Consider the following 818-nt stretch of genomic DNA (forward strand, 5'->3'; position numbering starts at 1 on the left):
GTATTGATTCTGGAAGGAAATACAGTCAGTAATACAGAAGCTTTGCAAGCACAGATACATACGTGGTCTCACCAGATCCCACCGGAGTGGGGGGCTTGTGCCAGGGATCTGATCCTGCCCCCAGGCTGCACTCGAGGCAGGGGGTGCTGCGGGCCTTCCCCAGTCGAGGCAAAAAGCTGAAATCTCTGTCAACGGCTGGATGGACCCTTGCAGAGAGGGGAGCTGCCTGTGCCGGACCCCAAAATCCCCCTCACTCAAACAAAAAGGCTTCCTCAGTGCCCTCCTGGCAAACCAGCCCTGTCCTGGACTAAGCATCCTTGGCCTCATCCTGCCCTGAAATGGGCTCGTGAGCTCCCACCACTGGAGAAGAGCCCAACTAACCACAGTTGAGAAAAACAGGGGTGAACCCCACTGGATGCAGCAGCCCCCAAAAAGGGGGTCCAAGGGGGTCCCACTGGGTCTGAGCCCATGGGAGCGAGCTCCATCATCCCACCCGCCAAATCCATCTGGTCCCGGGATGCAGCTCCAGCGGGTTTTCACTTCCCCTACTCCACCTACCCTCGATGCCATGCGGGGTCCCGCGGGGCTCCCAGCCCTGCTCCGGAGCGGCCCCCGCTCGGCTAAGGCACAACTCGGCTGCTTAAAAAAAAAAAGAAAACCCAAAGGGCAAGAGGTGCCTCAGATGGGCAATACAGTACGTGGAGCGACGGGAGTGCATGCGGGCAAGGGGCTGGGAAGAGGGGTAATGCCCACACGGCCACGGAGAGACATGGGGCATTGCCCACAAGCTGCCGGGAGCCCCCCCCCCGCGCCAGCAC

The sequence above is a fragment of the Aptenodytes forsteri genome, unplaced genomic scaffold (assembly GCF_000699145.1).
Source record: "Aptenodytes forsteri isolate BGI_AS27 unplaced genomic scaffold, ASM69914v1 Scaffold230, whole genome shotgun sequence".
Lineage (NCBI taxonomy): Eukaryota > Metazoa > Chordata > Aves > Sphenisciformes > Spheniscidae > Aptenodytes > Aptenodytes forsteri.